We start from the raw sequence: 16,916 nt of genomic DNA, 5'->3' as shown, positions 1-16,916 counted from the left end.
AGCCAGGGGGATAACTGTTAGCAGCCATTTAAGTACCGACTGTATAAGCATGAGGAAAGGGCCCAAGACCAGCAGGATTCCCACTCTAAGATCTAACTCAAGACAGAATGTCGACACACCACAGCCATTACCATCATTAACAGCAATTGACAAGATGCTGCAGCAAACTATAGGGGCAGTGGCGTCCGCAATTGTTAACACCGAAAGGCGTCTCTCAATTGCATCAACATTAGCTATCCATGACTCAGAGGACGGCCCTGTGGTGGTAATACCAGACGAACCCGACACTAGCTTCTGCCTAACTTCCTCATACGTAGAGTTACCCTGTGCACAGGTAGCTACAAACACACCCAGAGATTCAGAGGTGTTCCACCCAGACGGGATCCCCCCCGCCCCCCCAATCTAGAAAAGACGAACTCAGGTAACAACACTGTAAGAAGGAGGAAAGACACCTGCGTAAATAATACCAAAAAAGGGGGGGGGGGTCCACCATAAAACCAACCATAACCTGGTGACAGCAGTAGTCAACACCTCACCTGGAATACCCTGTTGGACAGCTAATATGGTAGCAGATCTTAAAGCAGGACTGGAAGAGTCTATCATTACCCACATCAAACCTTTGATGTCTAAAATTGATAGACTTACTTCCCTAATAAACAGTAGAGGGACAGGTTCAGTCAAGCCGGTGGCACATGTGACCACCCCAGCCCCACACGCCCAGGCAATGGGAAGACCAAATATGCCAATCAATATACATAAGGGCAAGGCAATATTAGACACTAAGGGCCCGATGTAGGTAAATCGGTTTTTCCGATTTCAAAATACCGAGGTGCACCGAATCGGTATTCTGAAATCGGAAAACGAGATGTAGGAAAAAAAAACGAAAAAATACCGATTCGTTCGTCATCGGTATTGTGATTCGATACATACCGAATTGGCACGGACCGAATCGGAATGTACCGAATCGGCCACCACCGAATCGGAAATTGCCGAATCGGCAAATACCGATTCGGCAATTACCGAATCGGTGTTCGAAATACACCCCCATGGCCAAAATGCCCATAGGAATGCATTGAACAATCCGAATCGGCAAAACCCGATTCGTTAGAATCCGATTCGGTAAAATCCGAATCGGTAAAATCCGAAACAGCCAATGAGGTGGATCCACCCTCCCCCACCCAAGCAGGGAGTGGCTACCCAGGCAGGTGCAGCTCATTAAGAACTTTCTGGAGAGGCAGCCTGAGCTGAACATTCACAGTGAGCAGCAGTGGAAGCAGGAGCCAGAGCACTGTGATAGTAAGATGGCAAGCAGCAGTGAGAGCCAGAAGTCTGGCCACAGGAGAAAGCCCAAGTTTAGTACCATGGAGCTGCAGGTGTTGGTGGAGGAGGTGGTGAGGGTGCACAGGCAGCTCTTTGGGAGGCTGTCCCTCACTGTGCCGGACAGCACGAAGAGGAGGCTCTGGAGCGAGATTGCTGAGAAGGTCAACTCAGTTGGTGTCACCCCCAGGACCCTAGATGACCTAAAAAACGATTTTATGACATCCGCAGCCTGACGAAACGCAAAATGGCTGAGCTGCAGAGGCAAGCTGCACTGACTGGTGGAGGCAGGAACCCGGCGCCACCCCTCACTGAGCTGGAGGAACTGGTGTCCAGCACCATCGAGAGGGAGAGTGTGACAGGAATCGGGACCCTGGATAGCTCAGCCAGAGCTACAGCTACAGGTAAGAAGCATGCGCATCATGACACACCCTACCAGACACCTCCCCTTTAGACACAATGCACAGCCAAACCCCAGCCCAGTACTGTAACCAACATACAAGAGAAAAGCATCATGGTAAATGTAGTCAGCAGAAGTTGGCAAAATATGGCAGTGCAGAACCACAATATAGATAACAGTGGAACACATTCAAAGGATATGCAAGGACATGTGCAATGCTTTAATTGTAGTGACTGTAATACATCGGCACTCAATTCACAAATGCTTCTTTATACCTAGGGGCACCATCAGGCGGAGGAGCACAAGCTACTGAGGCACCAGCACCAGCACCAACTTCCAGTGCGGTGGCAGGGCCTAGCACAAGTCAGGCTGCCCTGGAGGAGGAGGAGGAGGAGGACAACACCATTGGCCAGGGAAATGAGGGAGACCTGGTACTTGACTACGCATTCCTTCACTCCCCACAAATGTCTGGCACACCCCCATTGCTGTTCTCCCCTGAGAACTCTCCAACAACGGCCCACCCTGCACCTACCACATCTCCTGCCAGGAGTATGGTTGTGGCTCCACTCAACCCTATCCAGGGAGCAGCGGGTCAGGCCCCAGCCACCACCACAACAACACCAGTGGCACCCCAGCCCACACAGCAGGGCGGCAGCAGCAGTTCCCGGAGGCGTGCCATTTCCAGCACTGCACCTCCGGCACGGGAGGGCAGCGTCTTCCAGGGGCTTGAAGGCAGCATGGTCAAAATCCAGCGCATGCAGGCAAAGTCCATCATGGCCTGCCAGCGCCAGCTCCGCCAGCACAACCTGCAGATGGGCGAGATGGTGCAAGGGTTTAAGGCTTTTGTTGACACAAATAAGGAAGTTGCTGCAGGTCTTGGCAGGCTGACCACAGCCATCACACAGCTATGCGGCAGACTTGACGAGCACGAGCACTCGCGCAGGCGGGATGCCCGCATGCACAACCGATCTATTAGCCGCCTTGCTGCTGCTACCGCGCAACTGTGCCAACGTGGGGCTAATATGGAGGCAAGCTTGACACAGAACACCGCTGAGGTCACCAGGGGAATGGCCCGCATAACAACAGCCATGGAGGCAATGATCATTTCCAACACTGCGGCCAATCCAGCCCTGGACCTGGGGGAGGCTGGGAACAGCAGCAGCCGCAGCAGCCCGGCCAGCGCTGTGTCGGAGCCGCGCCGGAGCACCAGGCGCTCTGCAGAAGCCGCTGGACATGCGGAAGGGGGTGAGGCACACCCCAGTGGGGCTGCTAAGCGCAGCAAAAAGTAGGCTTGCCAGGGCGGGTGAGGCAACCCGGACCTTTGACATTTGTTTTCTTTACATTGACATTTTCTTTTGTTGCACATCAGTGCAGTAACGGTGTTGCAACATTATTAAAATTTGCTTTTCCTCACAACCATTTACCTGTCTGTGCATCTGTACTCACTCAGAAATAGTTTTCTGTAATCTCCTCACGTCTGTATCTGCCATCACTTGGCGTAGACACCCCAGCAGGTTGTGTTTGTGGCACAGCATCGTCGTCGTCATGGTCCTCGTAGTCAGACAAAACCACCTCAGTGCCCTTCTTCACCGCAAGGTTGTGCAACATTGCACAGACAGCTATGATCTTGCAGCAGGTGATGGGGGTATACTGCCTTGCACCTCCACTCTTGTGCAGGCATCTGAATCTACTTTTCCAGACGCCAAAGGTCCGTTCAACTACATTCCTTGTGCTTTTGTGGGCCCGGTTATACCTCCTTTGGCTGGGTGTGGAGGGGTTGAGGTAGGGGGTGAGTATGAATGAGCGGAGGGCATATGCACTGTCGCCTAGAAGGAAAAGGGGTAACATTACTCACATGCATACATGTATTACACTTAGCTACTTTGTGTTATGGGGGTCTGATGATGTGTCTCACCTAGGAGGTATCCTTCACCAAATTCGCCAGCCATCAGCCGTGCATAGATGCCGCTCTGTTGAAAAATGTAGGAGTCGTGGGTACTCCCTGGGAATTTTGCTACCAGGTCTGTGATGGTGCACTTCGCATTGCAGATCACCTGAACGTTGATGGTGTGCGTAGACTTCCGATTGCGGTATATGTATTCTGTGTCAGCTGGGGGGCAAATCGGAATGTGCGTGCCATATATGCAGCCAATGATTTGGGGAAATTGTGCCATCTGGTAGAAGTCAGCTTTAGTTTGTGCCAGTTCTGCGTGGGTTGCAGGGAAAGAGATGTATTGGTCCATCCTGTGTATCATGGCGTCAAGGAATGTGTGGAAGAACCTTGACAGGCTGCTCTGGGTCACCCCTCCTACCGCTGCAACTCCACTTTGATAGCTGCCAGACGCAAGCAGGTGTAAGCTGCATAGCACCTGGACGTGCGCTGGGATGGCGTGTGCCCTTGGGGTGGGGTGGTCCAACAGTGGTTTGAGGTCCCTGATGAGCTCCAGAATGGTGTCTGAGTCCAGCCTGTACCTCTGTAGGATCTCTGCCTCTGTGAGCATGAACAGGGTGATCCTCTGTCTGTAGACCTGTTCCTCTCTTTGCCATTCCCTCTGTCCTTCCTGCTGTAGCCGTAGCCGCCTTGCAATGACATAAAAAGCTGCCATCCTGCAAGTTGCAATGCATTTTGGGTCTATTTTTATGGGTTGGAGTTGGTTACCACCTGATTGTAATCCATGGTAAATACCGAGTGAAAAATACAGATTTAGAGCCAAAATCGGTATTTCTGTGCTTCCCTACATCTCCCTATCTGTCCGAATCGGGGATTTTTCCATTCGGTGATTCTACCGATTCGGTAGGTTATCCGAATCGGCTTATTTCCGATTCGCTGTCTCTACCGAATCGATACATGGACCGAATCGGAATGATTTCGATTCGGTGTCACTACCGATTCGGTACATGGTCCGAATCGGATATTTTCCGATTCGGTGTCACTTCCGATTCGGTACATGGTCCGAATCGGATATTTTCCGATTCGGTGTCACTACCGATTTGGTACATGGACCGAATCGGTATTTTTATCCGAATCGGTATGTTGCCGATTCGTTACATTTCCGAATCGGGGTATGTACGTATCGGATTATTTTCGATTCGGTAGTCATTCCGAATCGGTATTTGTACCGATTTGGACGTTTTTCTTTGCCCTACATCTCGATGGCAGTATACCGATCGGTAAGGGCCCAAAATCGGTATTTTCGGCCGTTACCGATCGGTAACGGCCTACCTACATCGGGCCCTAACCCCCCTAAACAAAAGAATAGTGCAGCACCACAAGCTATCACTTCTTCTAATCCAATAACTTCCTCACAATCATGCTCCAGTAGCACTACTTTGCAGGCACATGCTAGTCAGGGAAAGAGCAGTTTAGCTGCACGCAAAGACACCACAGTCACTAACCAGAAGGAGAACATCAACCCAGCAAAGAATAGCCTCCCAAAAAAACCTGAAGAGAAAAAAGGCTCAGCCTGCTTCCACACAATTAATTTACCTCCGGAAGCACTACCCTATGTAGTAGTCTTAACAGGGGTTCCCCCTCTCAAGGAAGGTAAAAAAGAAAATCATGTAGAGTTAAGAAACAAATGTGTGCAATGGCTAAGAACAAATAGGCCCTTACCGCCACACATCTCCGGGGAAATACTCTCTGTGAGAAGAGGGGAATGGATAGGAAAGGGAATAAAAACCATAGCTGGAGATATCATTGCAGTAAACTTTTGGGGCACCTCAGCATCAACCATATTTGTAACGCTCCAATGCATGGTTCAACCACCAATATTTACCCATTACACCTATCATATTTTTACCCCTCGTCACCACAGAGATCAACATATATAAAAATGGCCCAGATGAGCAGAGCCCCTCACTATGAGCAGCAAAACAGACTGGAACAGTGGCAAGCACCCTGGCAGGTTTTTTCTTTATACGACCCAACCATTGCAATGCACGCACATTGGAATAGGTTTTGTGCACTGGACGAGGTGGATTGACTCGCCCGGGATGAAACAAGGTCATTCCAACCCGCCATAGGTCCTTCAGAGAAAAGAATCCCACGACCAGGGACCACCACATTTACTGCAGTAGTAGAAATCAGTAGCAACAGGGGAGCCAATACTAAATCTACAGTAACTGAACTGGTTCACACAAAGAGGAAAGACAACTTGGCAAAGTCAAAGGCAGGAAACATACAGGACACAAATCATAGCCCTATAATAACGGGGAAGGATAGGGAACCTAGTATACCAGGGGATGGCGTAAATTGGCTTGGCAATCAGGATGGATTGAGAGTTATATCCTGGAATATAGCTGGGGTGGCGGCCAAATATAAATGTCAGGAATGGAGAGACTATATAAATAGTTTTCAAATTATATGTCTTCAGGAGACCTGGGCAGCCGAGCCTGATCGATATATATTGGATGGGTATAAATGTTTCGCAGTCCCCGCTGTAAGGGCGGCATCGGGGAGGGCGATCGGTGGACTACTTATATACGTAGATCTCCGCATACAAGGGTCATGGTCCAACTTAAATTGGGACTCAGTAAATATGCAGGCGATAGGCTTCCGCCACAAGGGGTTAAAAATTATGGTGATAAACTGGTACAATGCTGTGGGTACAAACACCAGAGCCAACTCCCTAAAAGAACTGGACGGTCGTCTACAGGCACAGCTTGTACCTAATAAGTCTGTTGGGAACCCATATATCATCCTTGCAGGAGATTTCAACTGTCATCTGTGTGAGAAGTTAAGACCAATTAACAAGGACTGGTCACAATGCACAGTAGCAAACGGTCCACATTTTGTTCACTCTGCAGAGGGGCTGGAAATGGATAACCTCATTAACAAGCATAACCTGACACACGTAATGGACCTAATAATGGTAGGCAGCGCGGGGGAACCCAATCCAACATTTAAAGGTAGAGGCAGTCACTCCTATATAGACTTCATCATGGTCTCCCCCACACTTAGAAAATGGATTGGCCATTTCAATATCGAACTCAGCCCCTTTAGCGACCACAATCCTTTGGTTGTGGATCTAAAGTGTCTAAATTATAATAAACCAGAGGGCAGAGTTGACATTATAGAAAAGGCCACAGACCAGGGGAGGAGATTAAGGTGGGCCAAGATAAATGGAGATGAATTCTACCGCAACCTCGCAACAAAAGGCCAAAAACCAATAAATGTTTGCCTCGACGAAAGTAAGGTAGGAGAAAGTGTGGTCAGGGCATTTGAAGAAATAGCCTGCCTTGTGGATGACTTATTAAAATCAGCGAAAGGAGCAAAAACAATCCAGGCCCCACGATGGTTCGACCATGACTGTACAAAGGCACTTCAAGATCTAAATAAATGTCTCAGCCAACGACCAAGGGATAATTCTATAATAGCTTGCAGTAGAACTAACTACAAAAAAGCCCAGAAATCTCGCAAACTAACTCTGCAAATACAGGCGTGGGAGGATCTAAGGGAGGCGGCAGAGAGGGGGGACATGGCTGCTTTTTGGAAAGTCATTAACAATCCATGTTTTAAAGACTCTAGTGGACCACACATTGTGAATACGATACTACCTGAACAATGGTATACCCACTATCAAAGCCTCTACAGTCATACTGGGTCATCACAGCAGGAGGAAGGAATAAGACCATCAGTACCCATTAGATTAGATCTCACCCTGACAGAAGTGAAACTTGCAATCTTAGGGCTATCAAAAAACAAAGCGCCAGGCCCCGATGGAATACCACCGGATCTCTACTTGAGCAACACCGACCTGTGGGCCCCCATTCTTACGAGGGTCCTCAACGAGCAGTAGTGGCAGGACTGCCTCACTCCTGGTCCTCGGCAACCATCGTGCCAATCTACAAAAAGGGGAATCGGGATGACCCACAATGTTATCGTCCCATATCGTTAATTGACGTGACGGCTAAGGTCCTGGGGCGTGTCATCTTAAACCGCCTACAAACTTGGGCAAAGGACAATGAAATACTAACTGTCACGCAATATGGGTTCAGAGAAGGCAGATCAACAACAGATCAATGTCTAAACCTATACCTTTTGACGGCTAAGTACACCATTGCCAGCAAAGGGGTTATCCATATGGGGTTTATGGACCTTTCGGCGGCCTTTGACCGCGTCAACAGAAAAAAACTATGGGCCCTGATGACAAGTCTGGGGGTGGATCAAGGGCTAGTCGACACACTAAAGGCCCTACATTGGGAGACCACAGCATCAGTGCGATATACACAAGAAGGATTGAAGACAGAGCCATTCTCTTGCACAAGTGGAGTGCGCCAGGGCTGTATATTAGCCCCATTCCTATTCTCACTATATATCAATAATTTGGACAATGAGCTAGTGAAGCTGAGCGTGGACTCCCCCCAAATAGGTCAGCGCCCGGTGCCTGTCCTCTTATATGCGGACGATGCAGTGTTGTTGGCCCGCACCTCACTGGGACTCCAAAAGTTGATTGATGGTTTTGTTAATTTCATGAACTCGCTTGACCTTGCAGCAAACTTGGAAAAATCCTATGTTATGTCAATAGGCACAAACACCAAAAGGTACTTTGTACATAAGATACGATCCCATAGGCTGGGAAGGGTGGTCATTCTCCTATTTAGGAGTCCTTTTTGATGAGAAATTGGAATTCAAAGTTCTGATTGAAAAACACGCAGCTAAATTGGTGGCATCGTCGGGCGCCATAATGACCTATGGGAGGAGACTTGGCAGATGGTCGCCGGAGCAGATACTTAACCTGTATCGAGCAATTTCTTGCTCCAAAGCATTTTACGGGGCAGAAGTATGGGGTCTTAAGACCAATCATGTGGATCAGATCCAAGCAGAGGAAAACAAGTTCTTCAAAAGGTTACTAAAGGTTCCTCGGAGCACCCCTTCGTACATTACACATAACGAGCTGGGGGAACCAAACATTGAAGACAGAATAACGATTAGACCGCTTCTGGCCTGGATTAAAATCTGGATCAACCGAGAGGCTAGTTTTAGCAGACAAATCATTAAAGACTGCATGAGCCGGGACAGAGGGGGACAGATCCCGTGGTTAAAGTACGTAAAAGACTCCTTGGAAATAATTGGCTGTAAGAACTCTTTCTCGGATTCTGAATCCATGACTAACCGGAATAGGACTCAGGTCAAAAAACCTTTTTCTGACTGGATGTCCTCTAAAAGGGCTCTCAAGGAAAAAAATGACAAACCCTCCGTCTTGGAGCATTGCCTGCTGAAAAAATCATGTAGAATGGAACCATACCTGGCGGTGATGTATAATGCGCAGGAAAGATTTTACATGACTCGCTTCAGACTAAATCTCCTTCATCACCTACTCGCTGTCCCCTCGGGCTTCACACGATCAGTGGAGTTGAAGGGTATCTGCGGCTGCGACACTAGGTCTCCGCAGGATAGCCTTCACTTTGTTCTATAATGCTCCTTATATTCAGTCCCCAGGCACAAGTTTTTAGTAGGGATTCTGAAAAAAAAGAAGCTGGGACGGGCGAAAGCAGCTCTACTATTTTTGCAAGAAGCTTCAGATCCCCACACTCTAACATGCATAATTAGCTTCATCAAGATGGCTATGAGACTAAGGAACACACGCGAAGCAGTGGATTCTAATAATCTGTAACCTAGCCCTGGACCCTAGTAAAACCCATTAATGATTATGTCGCCCTATTTTTAAGACTTTTCTATTAATTCTCTTTTAACTTGTCTATTTTATACAATGTTTTTAAACAATGTATGTTTATCTTTTTATGCTCTTTTATGGTATCTTCTGAAGTGCCGAATAAAGGTATTTGAACTGAACTGAACTAATGCTAATAAGAGATAATGAATTGATTGATTGCTGTTGCAAATAATGGAAATGGAACCCCTGCACAGACAAAAGAGGGGATCTACATACAATCTACAACCCCTAAAGATAAAAACAACAACAATCCTCAACACAAACCCACAGATTGGTATTGAATGCCACAAGATCACAACAATTTTCAGAAATAAGATTGACCACATACTATAAGCACATATTGATGTTAACAGAAACTTCTTGTTATACAACTGAAATGTAAGCTTATGGGTTCAAAATTTAGACCTTCATGTGTAAATGTTTGGCCCATGCAAATGAGACAATCACTGTGCCTCTGCACCCTCACTATGTTACTGACTTGGGAGCATAGGCAAACATGCCATTAGAAGGGCACACTGAAAGTGTGCCACAAAAAGTTGGTGCACTTTCAGTGTACCTCCTAAAGGCACTGTCTGGGGACATAAAAGGGGCCCAAAGACCCCCAGACAAACACCTGCCGATGGCTGCAATCATTCCCTTCACTCACCTGCAAGGGGATCTCTCTCCCCTCTTGAAAGTGCAGGTGGCATGCCGCCTGCACTGTGAAACACAGAGTGGCTTTGAAGAAGCAGCTCTGTATTTCACTTGAATGTGCTGCTCCCAGAGCAGTGCGAGTTCTCGGCTTCCCTGATGACAGCACATTATGCATAATAGGTCACACTTTTCCTGTTTGTGCCCAGCGCAAATTTTGAAAGGTGCACCCTGGCACAAATGGCCCCATAAATAATATAGCCCCTGAAGTCTTCATCAGAAATATTGGTACGCAGTCTACATCTAGAGAAAATTTGAATGAGATGGTTATCAAACAGTTTAAATCCTCTTTCTACTGTCCCAGAATTAATGGGTTGGTAGAAAGAATGAAATGGTTGATGAAAGAGTGCCCACAATTAGCAATATTTAACAGAATTGTGGGCGATAGACCCTTGGAGGAAACTTTATGAATCATATTGTATTACCACAATCACTGTCACAGGTGACTCTCCTACTGTATTGCTCAAGGGATGGAAACCAGGTATAAAGATGACAACATTGTGGCTGTGCAGTTACAATGTTATGAAAGTGGATGGAGTGGAATTGGAAAGAAATCTGACAAACATCAGATTGTTTACAAGCAATATGCTACAGAGAGGAGTGTGAAGAGAACGGTCTGGATAGAAAGAGATAAGGTATATAGGAAATTACCAATGGAGAAGAAAGTTTAATTCCACATTTTAGGAAAGTACCCCTTTTTGTATCGTCACCACCCACTTTTTGCTACAAATGCTGATGGTTATGAGTCTGACAGTGCACTCGCGTCTGCTCATCAGACCCCAGAAGCCTGTGCTCAGACCCAAAACTGCTATGTTAAACTTGGTAACCCCAAACTGGCAAAACTGTACCCCCTTATAAGTTCCTAGTATATGGTACCAGGGGTACCCAGGGCAGAGGTGACAAAGGGGTCACCAAGGCTGCAGCTCAGTTTTGTGCCACCCTAGCTGACCCAAGCAAACTACTGACAGCAGGCCTGGCATTGCAGAATGCAGGAGCAGTAAAAATGGATCGAACCCAACTGTGCCCTCACCATGTGAGGCACAGTCAAAGGCACTACCTTTACTATATGTCAGACACTCCTAAGATAGGCATCCTCAGCGCAGGAAGCAGGGTGCAGTATATTAAAGGTGAGGACATACAAGGGCAAGCTTATTTATTCCTATAGTGGTGTTCTCTTTTGTAAACTACTATAACTGTTAGCAGTCCAGAGGATAACATGGGCTGCCAATCAGGCACTCTAGAGATTGGCAGCTCAATTAAGATACCACTAAAATATGTCATGTTTGGTATCAAACAACAAGCCTTCTCACCCTGACACCAAACTCATGCCCTGGGTGACATGCATGCACCCGGGTGGAGAACTTAGAGGTTGCCCACCTGGTTGCACTTGGTTGCACCAGCTTCATTGTGTTCTGGCTGACCAGCCCGCACGTTCCAACACCTTCTGTCACCAAGACAGGATTCTGACACCCTGCCAGGCAGTGTGATCACTCCCCAGAGTCAGGAACAAAGGCTTGTGCAGGAAGGAAGTCACACCTCCCTCCTCCCAAGCAGGTTATTGAATTGGCATATCCAGGCGATGAGCTTCAAAAGCTGTACTGCCTCTGATGTGCATCAGAGCTGACTCCCAGTGGTGAAAACAGTCCGTGCCCTGCCCGCAGGTGGGAAAGTAGCTAAGCAGGGAGGTGTACACCCGCAGACGTCTGGCCACACATCCAGGGGGAGAAGCCTGGTCTGTACACCACAATGTTATTTCTGCCATCTTTAGGATTGTTCGAATAGAGGGTTCTCGGATGTGGTCACTTCCGGGACAGATTAGCTGCAGGGAATAGCTGCCCATTGGTTACTAGCTACCAGACACCGAACCACCTAAAACTAGGAATTAAGGGACCCTCCAGACCCCAGGACCTCAGATCTTAACAACCTACATAAAGGAAGGACCAAGAGGAGACCCGTGTTGCTGAGAACAGGACTATACCCACAGCACCAAAGCACAAAAGGTATACTCTGTTCCTGTGGCAACAGAGTTGGAACTGAGTGAACGACCCTCGTCCTTGGCCAAAACTCAGCACTTCCGAAGAGTGGGACATCCGTGGAAGCCAGAAGCACCATCAGACGCCCTTAGACTAGTGACAATAGTCCCCTGCAAACCGCAGATAAAAACACTCACTGGATCTAAAGAATTGCAGGCCATTGGACCTCTATGGTCAAGGCCGGACTGGCTACTGGGCATTTTGATGGGGTGCCAAGCTGGGGACTGATTTCACTGCAGTGGGGGCTGATTTTGTTGATTGGGACCTGCACGTGCTTCTAAATAAACAAAGCAAAATAAATGGTTTAAAGCATACTTTAAAACAATTTGGTTTTCTATTGTTTACTTAGAAAGGGCCGGTTGCCAGTCCGGCCCTGTCTGTGAGATCGACCAAATCCAGGTGCTCCATTGCATTGTGGGAGTCGTAGTTCTGCCTATCGTGAAGTTTCAGGCAGCTGCCTCACTCCCTTATACCCAGTGAAATTCCTGTACCTTTGTGTTACCTCTGCCAGACTTGTTGGTCACCAATCCGGTTACTGCGCACCCCCCCCCCCCACACTCAACGCTACATCTACAGGGAACACAGTGCAACCATCATCTGACGTCAGCAACTGTGCATCTGTTCAATTTTATGCATTCTGTTTCTTGCAGCACTCTGCAAGCAGTACATTCAGCACCAGCGCAGCTCCCGTTCAGCACCAGGGACAGCCAGGACAACTCTGTACCCAGACTGCACGAGCTAGGTAAAATTTATTTGCCTGTCAAGGCATGGTCCTGGAGGTACCATGTAATTCAACCTACAAGTGACAGACTGTCACTAGTGGTTTTTGTCATTGATCGCAATGTTATTTTTTCATTTATTTTACTGCACTGATTTAATATTGCTTCAAAAATCTATAACTCTGGCTATATGTATACTATTACATTCATATTGGTGTCTTAATTAAGATAAAAATACACTCTATGTTTATAAATTAGTGTTGGATTTCTCTCGACGCGTTTACTTATCGTCCATACTAGTACTCTGAAATGCTTAACACATGTTCCTCCAATAAGCCTGACTGCTCTTTGCCACTTACCAGGAATGAGCTGTGGATTTATTAGTGTGAATCCAAGGACCATCTTTGGGGTATTGTGTTAATATTACATGATAAGGCTACCTAACCAAACCACACAATAGTCCACTTTCCTACAAACATATATTGGCCATTTTGAGGTCATACAAACATGGAAGAATGTGGTATGGCTGTGTAATGGTCAAGTATGCAATGGGGGTCAGCTGGCCAATGCAGATGCAAGAGAGACATAGCAAACAATGATTGAGAAAGGAGTCACATTTAGTAGGAGTGGTGCTATCAGATCATGGAGAATATATGCTGCTCCCAAGTGGAATAAATATTATGCGTAGAGTATTTTACCTGTATATTGTACATTCTCTGTCCATCTACAAATGTAAATCTGCTAATGTTTATTTTTTTTGCATTCCATTGCATATATTGAGTTGCCTTCACTGTTTTAGAGTTACCTAATGTTTAATGCACATAGTGGTGTGGGGATAAATGTGTTATAAATACCCTGTTTTGACAACAGTTATTGTGATGTGTAAAACGTGGAGTGTAGAATTTATGTAAAGTCTGGAAAGGTCCCTTATCTGACCATTGGCCTTGCAGAACCTGCCTAGCCAGGCATGGGTGATGGACTTCCTTTCAATAAACATATTGACATGCATCTCTACACATTATTTCACGATGTTGTGTTATATGTACGCTTGACTGTTATAGAGTAGCTATATCACACAGTCAGTGTGCTTGTTACTTTGTACTTTACCTTGTTTAGGTAAGGCTGTATTAGATAAAGTCTAAAGAAAGTGGGATATTTAAACTGTTAAATATCTTGCTGCCTGCTGAATTCGGATAATGTTTGACCAGTATCACCCAATTTATGAATATGTCAACTACAGAATTCTATTTAATCTATATTAGGCAGGTCCTTTAGTTACATACACCATGCCACTAATGGAGGTTTCTCAGATATGAGTTTTAGGCAACACCATGTTTAGACCCCCCCACTCACATTCCTCATCTCATTAGTCTCAAGTGGTGAACTTTTTTAGCTCTAGGAAGTTCTAGGAATTTCAGGCCTATGCAAGAGCTATCAGATTTGCCAATGTGTTTAGCCATGTTGTGCACCAGGATGGCTGCTGCTCAGTATGGCTAGAGGTTAGTGGGTTAGAAGAGAGCGGTGTGGAGTGGTGTGGATTGGAGTGTCGTAGAGTGGAGAAGTGTAGAGTGTAGTAGAGTTTCTTAGAGGGGACTGCTGTAGAGTGGAGAAGAGTGGAGTAGAGTGGAGTAAAGTAGAGTGGTGTAGAATAGAGTGGCATAGAGTGGAGTGGCATAGAGTGGAGTAGAGTGCTGTAGAGTGGAATACAGTGGAGTAGAGTGGAGTGGAGTGTCGCAGAATTAGTAATTAAGGGTGTTGCATGTTATTGCTCATTTCAGGCCCAAAACTCATAATTGACTAATAACGGAGTGGTGATACCCCCTACTGTTGGCAATACTGAATTCGGTATTACCATCACAAATTTTACCAGGCGACCCAGAACCAAACCCTAATTATTTTCTTTTGGTCTAATTCAGATTTGTGTTTCTGGTATAATAACGCACATTCTTTTCCATACTCACGTATTTTTTCTTTTTTTTGCAAAGTGGAGTGTCATTTACCAAAACGTAATATGCAGTTGATTGAGAAATCACTACCCATGTTTGATGACCTTTAATATATTAATACGTTTTATAACATCTATTAATATATTTCAGCTATCTAAAAAAAAATATAACATTTAAAAAATCGATCCACATAATAACGGAAGGGTGGGTTGGGAACCTTTAAAAAATGGACCTCTTCCAAACCGATCATGTAATGTACAAGACAAGTTGCACTGTAATTTAGTTATGCTTGCAGACTTTTAGATAATACAATGATATAATAGCTATTTCTGAACCCCTGCTCGTGTAGTGCAACATCAATAAAACTGAAACAAAACAAATAAGGTTTACATTGATTTTGAGCTTGAACAAATGAACTTTAAGTGTGGCTCATTCAGGGTCCCCTTTCAGTGCACAAAACAAGCTCTAATCCAATACAGTACTCCTATGCAAAAGAATAAATATTTCCAGGAGGTAGTGCTGTGCAGTTTAGACATTGACATTATCTGTCTATGGGTTGGCTTCACGGCAAAAGTAAAATGCAAATTGAGTTGCATGCTAACTGAAACCTTTATGTGTTTTTTCAAAGGACTGTAAATAGAGCATTTAATGTGAGTTGCATGGTATTGTAACCTGCTGAAGAGAAATGAGCTTATAGGATAAAGGAAACAACCAGGATCAAGAAAATAGTCACCAGCATGGATAGGGTGACAATTGGGTGGACTGTCCTGTTCCGTGGATAGCAAATCTTTTTTTTTTTTTTTTATTCTTTTTATTGTTGCATCAGAAGTATCACAAATGAAAGAATTAGCATACGGCAGGGCGTCAACATTCCGCCTTGTCCGTTAGTTGCGCAACTTTTCTTATTACTGGATTCCACAAGCATCATTAGAACACTGAGCTCTTTAACTTAAAACATAACGATAACACAATAAAATAAAGCACCCCCCCAAGCAGCATCCTACCTACCCACCTCTTCCCCCTCCCCCCTGGACCCACCCCGCTCCCTCTATGGAACCCTTACCCACCTCGCATACATGGTCTGAGCATTTAAGTATGTATATGGCCTTCAAGATTCACTATCGTACAATCTGTCGCGTCAGGGACTCCCCCGACCTCCTACTCTTCGTCCTCACGACCTTATTCCAATCCATGGTATTGTCTCCACTTTGCCCACACTCTCCAAAACTTTTTTGGGCAACCCCTGGCTTTGTAAGTCACTCTTTCTGCCGCCATGTACAGATCCAGCCCCCTCCTCCATTCCTCCAAATCTGGCCTTTCGGGCGCTCCCCAGCATCTTGCAATATCCCTTTTCGCCACCACTAAACCACAGAAAGATGATCAAAGGGCGAGTCAGGTCTACTTCTGTCGTCATACCCAGCAGCGCCAATCTCAGGTCGCGCGGTAGGGTCACACCCAGTACCTCATCCAATTCTATGAATATACCTTCCCAGTATTCTTGAATGACTTCGCAACCCCAAAGTGTGTGAAAAAAATCGCCATTCTGCTGGTGACACCTAAGGCACGCTGTGTCAGTTATCCTCCCCATTTTAAAAAGTCGCACCCTGTCAAAATAGGATCTGTGTAGCACCTTGAATTGTATAAGTCGTAGCCTCGACTTAATTGCTACCTCGCGTGGGTGCATGAGAACAATCTCCCAATCCAGGTCCTCCATGCATGTGGATAGCAAATCTATCTTAATTGTTATGGTATGATATTTGCGGCTTGTAGGTCGCTCTTGCCGCGAGGTTCCAGTGTGTGAAAAAAAACACAATACATTCAGATAAGCAATAAAGCAACTTTCTGAACTAGACAACATTTTGTACACTGGTAATGAGTATAGGAAATTGTGGTATTTGTTGAGGAGGGGTGAGAACTCACCTCAAATAATAATCACCATCCTTGCCAGGGTGAACCACTAAATTCACTAAAATAACCTGTGCTTAACTCTCTGATAACTTGGCTCAAAGCTGTCTGGCTTAACTTAGATGTATATATATATATATATTCGGGTGCCACTCACGGGAAAGGCCACTTGTTGGACCCTATATTTTCAAATTCGGACAACCTTAAATCTCTTCCAGCGCTGGCTCTGC

This window comes from Lissotriton vulgaris, chromosome 7 (assembly GCF_964263255.1).
Source record: "Lissotriton vulgaris chromosome 7, aLisVul1.2, whole genome shotgun sequence".
Lineage (NCBI taxonomy): Eukaryota > Metazoa > Chordata > Amphibia > Caudata > Salamandridae > Lissotriton > Lissotriton vulgaris.
The sequence above is the reverse complement of the archived record's forward strand: the minus strand, read 5'-3'. Positions refer to the sequence as shown.